Source organism: Vigna angularis, chromosome 4 (assembly GCF_016808095.1).
Source record: "Vigna angularis cultivar LongXiaoDou No.4 chromosome 4, ASM1680809v1, whole genome shotgun sequence".
NCBI classification, from domain to species: domain Eukaryota; kingdom Viridiplantae; phylum Streptophyta; class Magnoliopsida; order Fabales; family Fabaceae; genus Vigna; species Vigna angularis.
This window is the reverse complement of record NC_068973.1, coordinates 38,469,196-38,479,624: the sequence shown is the minus strand read 5'-3', so window position 1 is coordinate 38,479,624 and position 10,429 is coordinate 38,469,196. Positions and strand designations below refer to the sequence as shown.

Genomic DNA, 10,429 nt, shown 5'->3' with positions numbered 1-10,429 from the left:
TTATGAGTTGGGGGCAGTGTTCCACACGTCCTCACCAAGACGCGTGGCCATGTGATACACATCACATTTCCTATGTTTGTTGCATAAATTTAAAAGCTAAATCCGCTGGCTCCTTGGTCATGCCACCAGCTTTCATGAGCTTTGACAGGATATATCTTTCAAAAAATATTACTCATCCCCGTGTTATGATAAATATTATATTTTTTCAATAAAATCATACTTTTTACAAATTTTATACGAACTAAAGTTTAGTAAAATTTCTAAAATGTAAAAAATCAATATTTAAAAAAATAGTTGTTATGAATAAAATAAAAGAAATAAGTTTCACTACATAAGAAATGTAAATAATATGTAGATAATATATATTAATAGACAATGAAAGAAAATGCTTCTTTATTTAAAAATAATAGGAAGTGGGAATGTTTTTCATTAAAATATGGAGATAAATATTTATTTTAAAAACTAAAAAGGTTTAGCATTATGTATAACTTTGAGAAAATAATTATAATTTATAATATCTTAGAGAAAACATGATTTTTTTATTGAGTTAAAATTTGATTATTATAATAATTTTGTTATTCTACATATTAATGCTTATACTAATATAAAATTTAATATATTATTTTTATGTTATTAGTAAAAAAATTGAGATATTACTTAAAAATTTGACATTATTTAAAAAATTTAAATTTAAGATAACAAAATTGGAAATTATAAAAGAAACAAATGAAACTAAAAGAATAATTCTTTTAGGAATAATTATAGACGAAATGCTTAAAATCCGTATTATTATTGTCTCTCTGAGTTTAGAAAAGTATCAAGTTATCAATGAATGCCATTTGTTCCTCTTCGTATTAATACAAATATATTAAATAATTTTTTTTCTATATTGGACAAATGTATAATTTACTCTTTTGTTTATTTTCAAGGTTTAAGATTTACTGTCTGAAAAATACTGTTTTTTTATTTTAGTAAAATATTTCTAATTTTTGTACTTTGTAATAAATATTAAAAAGACAAGACTAATTAAAAATTAAAAAAATAATTTGTTTCATCTCAAACATTAAAATAATGTTAAATAAAATAATGAAAATGTAACCCTTAAAAATAATATATGATGATTATAAGTTTCGTTGTTGTGTAATATATTTTACTTATAAATGAATAATGTTGCCAAAATGTCCTCTCATAATATGCAACATGCATTAAAGTTTTGAAATAGAAGATGAGGTTTGTACATTAAATGGTAACTCAATTACTTTTTTTTTGGATATCTGTTCTTGGTTATTATTGTATAATTATTTTATTATATCTCAAATATTGGATTAACATGTAATGGAATATTTTTAACACATTCAATCACAATTAAATATTATATTATATTATTAAATATTCCACATATCCTATAAATAACGTAAATATATAAATTTATAGTAAATTGGATTGACTCGTTAACTTATTTTTAAATTTAAAATTATTTTATGTTATAAATTTATTTATTTAAAATTTTAATATTATAAATAAATAAATAAAATTAATAATTTAATGGTACATAGTAGTTTGTTTTATAATTTTTTTTTTTAATTATATTTGGAGTTTAATTTTTAAATTATATTTAGAATGAATTTTATTTAAATTTAAATTAAAATTTTTATTATATTTTATTAAAAAATTATAATTAATTAAATCAGTAGTTTAATCTATTAACTTGCGATGAATCGAATTAAATTTAGTTTTTTCACTGATCAAATTTTCTTTCCATTTATTTAAAAATTGAAAATCTTTTCATCCAGTTTCATTTATTTCTCAAATTAAAATCTCAATGTTTTTTTCTTTCCATTTTATTTTCAATTTTAGTTTTTCAAACAAGTACACAACGATTTTATTTAAATTATAACTCTTTTAAAATTTCTTTTTAATTCATTTTAAATATTTGTTAAAAATTTATTTTTAAATTGAATATCTCTTCACAGTAATTTTTTAACAATCAAATCTTGGATTTTATTTTTTAAATTCAAGATCTCTTCAAAATAAATTTTACAATCAAAAGGTTATTTTTGACATCTTGTTTCTCTTTTACAGTTTCTTGATGCTCAAAATCTTCTTTTTAACATTTTTACGTAAATTGATGTAAATGATTCATTGAATATTGTAATTTTGTTAACTTAGTGAAAACCATGAATGTAGGGAGCTTTCAATCTCTCTTGTTTGAAGTTCAAAATGGGTTACTTTTACAGCAACAAAATACTACTTTGGTACTCACTGGTTTCTCAACTTTTACATTCTATTTTAGTGTATCAACGCTGTTTGGATAATGATTGAGAAATATTGTGCATAGTTCCAATCCAATCGCAATGTCCACGGCAATTGTTATACTAAAATGAATTTCAAATTTTAAACATGAAACGAATTATAATTAATAAATTATAGGTCACAAATGTAATCAGTAAAATTAATTAAGAGATTAAATAAAATAAAATTAAGAATGATTAATAAATGATAGGCCATAATTAAAAATTAATATACTATACTCATCTTGTGAGGCCTTGCGCGCTATTTTGTTTTGGATTTTATCATAAATAACATATGTAATAGTTCCATAAGTATTTGAGAAAAGAGACAAATACTGTTTTAGTAGATTATTCACTATAAGCGTGTATTAAATTTTATAAATTGAATGTGATTATTAAAAAGAAAAATATTTATAAAAGAAGATGATTAAAATTTATCACAAAAGATAGTGAACTAAATAGAAAGAAAGCATAAATATGATGATAAACAAAAGAAATTAATATAGAAGAAAATGAAAAAATATACTAAATTGTTGAAAAATAATAATTAAAAATGTTGTGGTATGTAAGAATCTAGAAAAACAGAATTTAGTGAGATGATAACTTGTTTTAAATAATGATATCTTGTTATTTTAATATTAAGAACCAAAAGTTTAAATATAAAGTTTATAAAGGAGTCTTGTTATTTAAGATATTTATTACCTTTCTAAATTTTATCTCTTACGTTTCATCTATCTTTTATGTTAGTTTTTTTCTTATTGAGTTATTTATTTGATGATTATAGAGTATCTAAACGATCACGACAATCAGACTTCCATTTCTAATCGATCAATTCTTGTAAAAGAGTAAGTAAATTTCTACTCATTTTCTTTCGTTTGGTTGTTTTGAGTCATGTGCAATTTTAGTTTATTCCCATGTGTTATTCAATCTTTCTTTTCATATCATTGTTGATTAATGGTTCTTTTAGGGAACCTTGATCATGATTAGTTATTTTGTAGGAGTCGATAAAATCGTTTGGCCTGTAAGAGGGTTGTTTTATCTTTTAGAAGTTGTGTGAGATCTTAAACGGTAAAGGAAGCTAACCAATATCTTTTAAATTATTTTTAGAGAATATAAGTTTGTGTTCATGTTTAAAATGTAATAAAATTGATGTTTAATTAATGAATTATTAATGATGCGCACTAGTAACTACAAATGGAAATTTGGTAATTGATATGATAATATGCTTGCTGATTTATGTTTCTTGGTGAATTTTTGGTGATAAGTGTTGTCTAGTGGATTAATTGGTTCGTGAATTGTACTATGATGTAACGAAACACTTAAGTTGTAGGTTTATAGGTTTTTGGTTGAGTTTTGATGAATTTTTATTCATGAGTAGCTATTTTAATAAAGTTATTAGTTGATTGAGTTTTTGGTCTGGTAATAGATTAGTGAAGTGGTCAGTTTTAGCCAAGAAAATGGGGTTTTGATAGGTGAAAGTTTAGAAGAATGATTAGACTTTTAAATCAAATTTTTGGTGTTTGCTTTGAGGTCATTTTGGACTTAGTTGGCTACTTGGTGCACTAGGAATCTGGTTGAAAGCATGAGAAAACTCATACATGAGTTTTGAGTTGTAAGTTAATCAGTTGAATCTTGTTTCATGACCAAATAACCAAATTGGTATCCAATTTAAGTTATAAACTTGTTTTTGAATCAATTCTACAGTTTATGATGTCATTTTGGTCTTAGGTGCAACCAAATAAAATAATCAAGTTGTTGTAAAAGATTGACAAGAATAATCTATTATCTCACTTGATAATTGATTATTCTAGTCAGAATTTCATTATTTCTTCAAAACTCTCTGGAATAATCGATTATCTTATTTGGTAGTCGATTATTTCAGTCAAAATGTCATTTTTGCATAAAATTTATCTAGAATAATTGATTATCAAATGCAATAATCAATTATCCAAAAAAATAAATCAACGAAATGGGTGTCGGCTAGGTGTTTTATGTGTTGTCTTGGTTTTTGTTTTCTTTTAATCCTTATTGAATTTAAGTTGTCTTAATACTTTAATGCTTTTCTGAAGTATTAATTGATTTATAATATGAATTGTAAGCAAGGTTATGTATATGGTTATGTAGGTGTGAAGAGAATTCCAAGGTGAAGTTCTTGTTAGTTGTTTCAAGTAATGTATGTATTGATATAGAGTCTCTATTTTAGAGGTTATCCTAATACTCTAATAACTATCCAATCTTAAGCAGAGAACGATGAGTTATATGGTGAAGAGTAGCAGGAGGTCATAGTCTATGGTTTGATGTTCTTTTGATCAAAGGTGGTGGACATACTAACCTTATGTGGTAACTTGGGTGGACAAGTTGTTTCACCACTACAAGTGCATGACCCGCTAGAGTATAATATATCAATACATGTATCTGGATTGTCAAGTCTAGATCTTATTGATATGTTTAAATTTTGCTTAATATGAGATTAAATTGTGATGTTCTAACTTGTTTAGTGGGCATGATTAATTCTTTGATAAGTTAATTTATTCTTTTGTTTTGTTTGTATGTTGTTGGTCTATCCTTTTAAATGATACTTGATTGATGTGAATAGATGATAAGGTTTATGTGGAGTAGGTGCTTAATAGTGAAAGTCCTAATATATATATATATATATATATATATATATATATATATATATATATATATATATATATATATATATATATAAATAGTTTAGTTATTGTTCACTTTAGTTATCATTTAAAAAACTTATAGCTGAATTGTAAATATTCTTAGTCTAATATGTAGTGTATAAATTTTAAGTTATAATTATATTTTGGATAATTGTAATGATAATTTATAAACTTTTTTATATTAACTATTCTTGATTATTAAATACGTGATATATCTATAATAATAATTTAAAACTATTAAGAATGAGATGTTATATAATAATCTTCCATATATATATATATATATATATATAAATAAAAGCATTTTTATTAAAAAATATTAAATGAAGAAAGCAATTATGTTCACTTATATGAATCATAATTAAAATTAATTAATTCAGTTTTTGTTATCTTTTAAGTACTCTTATATTTAAATTTAGACAATACTTAAAAATAATTTATACATACATACATACATACATACATACATACATATATATATATATATATATATATATATATATATATATATATATATATTATTTTATGAAATCAATAACTTTAAGTCAATTTAACTAATTTTATAAATTAAGTAATTTTGTTTAATAGATTATTAAATATATACCAGTCATTATTAATTTTTTCTTTAGAAAAAAATTAAAACTATGATTGAGTCTCATAACACAAAAAAGTACGAATCAATTTTTACATTTTACAATTTAATGTAAAAATGATCATACAATTAATTTTTAATTATAGCTTATAGAGAAAATGAATTGGTTAGATTAAATTCACCACACTTCACATATATTGAGTGAAGTGATAATTTATCCTAATTTTTTATATGCAATATAGAAAATTGAAAATTTAAAAAGCAGAAAAAGGAAAAAAACAGTGGTGGTAAGACTTGCGTGTGCTATGTCCCGTGCTAATACCAAAGGGATGCAAATTAATGTGAAAACATGTTTTTTTCGAATTTTCTTCTTCAGTTACAGCTAGAGGATCCATGCCATGGCCACCACCCTGTCTACGTATGAAAGTCTCGTTCCTTCCTGAAACTTCTCTCGCTTCTCTAAAGTAACGCACGCAAACAAGTTTTTTCTCGAAATCCTCGTTACGGCCAGCGAGTTACAGAGAGAAACTAGAGCGAGAACACCGCACCGTCGTCTCTGTGAGGTTCCTCCAAATGTTGGACACCTACGTGTTTGGATGGATCATATGCGTCGCGCTGAGCGCGTTTTCGATTCGCAATTTCGTTTTCGCGGGGAAGAAATGTTGCGCTTAGTTGGAGACCGATGCCGCTATGTGCGCCGAAAACATTACCACTGTCGTCGGAGAATGCAGATCGTCGAAGCGCGACGGCGAAGTTGATGTCGTAATTGTTGGAGCTGGTGTCGCCGGCTCCGCTCTGGCTTACACTCTCGGCAAGGTATTTTGAATTTGATGTCTCCTTTAATGTATTTCTATTTCGATACCCGTTTCTTCTTTGTTTGTCTTACTCTTGTGTTTTGTCCAAAACCGGACGAAAAATGCGTTGTTGTTTCTTTAATAATGATTGTTCGATTGGTTGTTGGCAGTAAGGATGCGCATTAGAGTAAGCTTCGCTTGCATGTAGTTATAGCGCTATAGAGACAGAGATTATTAGAGGAAGGAATAGTGATTGTAGGAAGTTGCTCTAGAGTACTTTTTTCTTGTGAGATTTCAGAAAAAAAAAATGTTACGAATATTGCTTTCCTAATTGCTTGGGCGATTTGAAGTATCTGATTTTATCGATCACACGTGTGTTGAAGAAACACTACGCTAATCCGTTGGTAGGGGATCGATCTGCACCTGATGACTTTGAAAGTCGAACACTCTCGACTTCGATTTTGTTTTTTCTTCTAAGCAGCTGAAGATGTGATAGTCTGATTTCGGATGAACAAGACTTTAGGTACTTAATTTTTTTTAATCTATTTATTTTAAATAAAATATCCAAGGACAAGCAGTGAGGTACATGTTTTGAAGATTTTGTTGGTTTTTAACTTTAAGACCACGGTACAGCATAATTTCACAATACCTCCATGAATAAACAGTTCGATTTTAGAGATATTTACAGACAGAAAAAATGGATTATTTAGTATTACTTTATCCTGCGTCCAATTTAAACGTATGGCCAGAAATTTTCACTTTTATTGACAGAGATTCTTTATTTATGCTTAGTGATGTTGTTTATATTGGTTGATTGTAGTTTTTAGATGGTATAGCAATATGTGCTTCAGGACTAGGAGTTATGCGGTCCAGCTGGTTCTATCCTTCTCCGTGTCCTTTTTCATGGGTTTTTTTTTGGCTAGGTATAAAAGAAAAAGATGCCAAAGAGAGAGAGCTGGTAAATACGATAAATAATTTGATAAAAAGTGAAGAGGAAGATAAGAAGGAACCTATAATGGAAGAGAGACTGAATGTATGAACATAATACCTTTTTCTAGTAATTTTTGCGCTGTGGCGTTTGATCAGTATGAATGCAGAATTTTTTTTGGGCCTTTTTAAGTACTGTTTTCTCAAACAGATTCACAATTAACTTTTGATAGCATAATTATCATAGGATGGACGTCAAGTACTTGTCATTGAAAGAGATTTGAGTGAACCAGACAGAATTGTTGGAGAGTTGCTATAGCCTGAAGGTTATCTCAAGTTAATTGAGCTAGGACTTGAAGGTAATGCTAACTTAACTTTATGGACATTCGGCATATAATAGTCCTACTGTGACTAATCGCGAGTGCTAGAAATAATACACATTTGTTTGGTCATTTTAACTATGGTTTGTGCAAAGTGTAGAATGACCACTGATTCCCTATCACTGCAGATTGTGTGGAATTGATGCTCAACAAGTGTTTGGTTATGCTCTTTTCAAGGATGGGAAACACATAAGACTCTCTTATCCGTTGGAAAAGTTTCACTCAGATGTTGCCGGCAGAAGCTTTCACAATGGACGTTTTATTCAGAGGATGAGAAAAAAGGCTGTCTCCCTTCTCAAGTATTTGGTTTCTTCCTTTACTTTGCAGTTCTTGGTTTTCTTATAAAAATTGAGTTGCTACGGTGCCGCACCTGCCTACTACACAGGATTTAGTTTTTGAGTAGCACATCATTTTATCTGATTTTTCAAACTCTCTCATCAATGCCATTTGATCTGACTTGGCTTGATATTCTAATCATGTTACTTAGGTTTGAAGTTACGTATGCAATCAGGTTATCTCCCTATGTTCCAATTATCCAGACAGCTATATAGCTGTAAGTGGTCACTATTATAAGCTAATATAATTCAAATATTATATTTAACGATTGAAAATAGACCTACCATTCTATACTTGAACTGAAGGTACTTTCTTGTTCACACACACGTACATACATATTTATTTATTCACTTAATTATTTTTTCATTTAACAGTGTAAGACTGGAGCAAGGAACAGTTACTTCCCTACTCGAAGAGAAGGGGGTAATTAAAGGCGTGCAGTACAAAACCAAGGATAGTCAAGAATTATCAGTTTGTGCACCCTTTACCATTGTTTGTGATGGCTGTTTTTCAAACTTGCGTCGTTCTCTTTGTAATCCTAAGGTGATAATACAACTTATTAAGCTTAAACAAATGATTTAGTTTCCAAAGTCAAATAAAATTTGGTTTATCTCTTGGTACCTATATATAAGAAGTATCAGCCTTTCATACCAGGAATTAACATTTTGATATTATTCATTTGGAGAGTTTCACCTTCTCTCGGTTAAATGTTAACGTTTGCTTAGTGTATTCCTGATTACGATGCTTTGTTTATAGGTAGATGTGCCCTCTTGTTTCGTAGGCCTAGTTTTGGAGAATTGCGAACTTCCTTGTGCAAATCATGGCCATGCCATACTGGGAGAACCTTCGCCAGTTCTGTTCTATCCAATAAGTAGTACAAAAATCCGCTGTCTAGTTGATGTTCCTGGTCAGAAAGTTCCGTCTATTTCCAATGGTGAATTGGCTAAGTATTTGAAGACGATGATCGCTCCACAGGTACCTATATATATATATATATATATATATATATATATATATATATATATATATATATATATATATATATATATATATATAGAAGTTCTACAAATTCAACAAGAGCAGGAATTTATTTCGCATTCTCAGTTCATAGTGTTGGATAATGATAAGGGAAAATTGAATGCAGGTTCCTCATGAACTTCATGACGCATTCATAGCTGCAGTGGACAAAGGCAGCATCAAGCATCCTAGCAGCTCCCCATCCTACTCCCGGAGCCCTACTGATGGGAGATGCATTCAACATGCGCCATCCTCTAACAGGGGGTGGCATGACTGTTCCATTATCTGATATAGTAGTGCTTTGAAATCTTCTTAGGGCTTTGCATGATCTGAATGATGCATCCAGCCTTTGCAAATACCTTGAATCCTTTTATACCTTGCGAAAAGTAATGTGCTCTATTACATCGATTCACTGAATTGAGGCAACCACCTATTTTTTTCCCACACAAAAATCACGAATATGTTATTCTAACTATCTTCATCTTTTAATTTGCAGCCTGTGGCGTCCACTATAAATACGCTAGCAGGAACTCTTTATAAGGTTTTTTGCGCATCACCTGATCCAGCGAGGAAGGAAATGCGCCAAGCCTGCTTCGATTATCTTAGTCTTGGAGGTCAATTCTCGGAATGACCAATCTCTCTGCTTTCGGGTTAAATCCTCGGCCCTTGACCCTGGTTCTCCATTTCTTTGCTGTTGCAATATATGGTGTCGCCGATTACTGCTACCATTTCGGTCACCTAAACAGATATGGATTGGACTTCGATTAATTTCTGTAAGTAGCAAAATTTGTGTATTCTTTGTTCTTTCATCTGGAAAATTAGTCGGAAAACTCCTTTTAATCTAACCGCAAAAACCTATTTTATCTACTGTCAGAGTGCATCCGGAATCATCATGCCAATAATTAAGGCAGAAGGAGTCCGTCAGATGTTCTTCCCTAAAACCGTTCCAGCTTATTACCGAAATCCCCCTGCTACTTAAACTCGAATTCAACGACGTCTTCACGAATCAATCAATATGAGCTACCGATATTTTTATTCTTTAGAAATCTACCGTATTCAATTGGGACATTTGAAAGCAATCCAGATTTAACGTGAGTTCTCTATAAAATCGATTTAGAATTAATAGGTGATCTTTTTAATATTTGTTAACTAGTTACAACTTATATTTTAAAGTGCCTCATGGATCCTGAGGAAATATAATTTAAAACTTCACACATAATTTCGCTGAAGTTGCAAAAGCTGAAACTTCAGCAGCGTAACAATTGCAGTTCTGACATGCATGATCAACATACTGTTAAACCCAAGGACCAACCTGACAAAATGTAAGCTAAAGAAAAAGTAGGTATTGAATAAGAAACCATTGTTTAGCTAATTCACTTTGCAAATCACCTCAAATTTAGCTCATCTGGTACAT

At 29.1% G+C, this 10,429-nt stretch overlaps 1 pseudogene; it reads left to right on the top strand.

Moving 5' to 3' along the window:
* Positions 1-5,848: 5,848 nt before the first annotated feature.
* LOC108330122 (squalene monooxygenase SE1-like) lies at positions 5,849-10,123 on the top strand (annotated as a pseudogene).
* Positions 10,124-10,429: the final 306 nt, after the last annotated feature.